Here is a 319-nt window from a genome sequence, read left to right as displayed (position 1 = left end):
GCCGACACCCGGAAAATGGACACAAAGTATAATGAAACCACGATTATTAGAAATATCTGCAGCAAAAGGCTGAGAGATTAGCCCAGAGGTAAAGCAGATTCATCAACAGATTATCTTGGGTTAATAATAGATCAGGAGTCAACAGCATTACCCAGCTAGGCCAAACTCCAATCTTACAACCGAGCACACATAAACGAGCTTTTACGTTCAAATTTCATCTCGCAGCTTGAGCTAACTCGCTGGACCAAAACACCAAGCTAACAAACAATTACCAGTCACGCACAACCCCCCCAACACCACACACCAAAAAAAAAAAAAA

General features: G+C 42.0%; 1 protein-coding gene across 1 annotated transcript in view; it reads right to left on the bottom strand.

The window, feature by feature from the left end:
- med12 (mediator complex subunit 12) overlaps nucleotides 1-319 on the bottom strand; it is a 32,465-nt gene that overhangs the window by 31,620 nt on the left and 526 nt on the right. The window lies entirely within an intron of this gene.

This window comes from Morone saxatilis, unplaced genomic scaffold (assembly GCF_004916995.1).
Source record: "Morone saxatilis isolate NCDOM2014 unplaced genomic scaffold, NCSU_SB_2.0 Contig22, whole genome shotgun sequence".
Lineage (NCBI taxonomy): Eukaryota > Metazoa > Chordata > Actinopteri > Moronidae > Morone > Morone saxatilis.
Note: the sequence above shows the minus strand (reverse complement) of the source record. Positions and strands in the feature narration are given on the sequence as shown.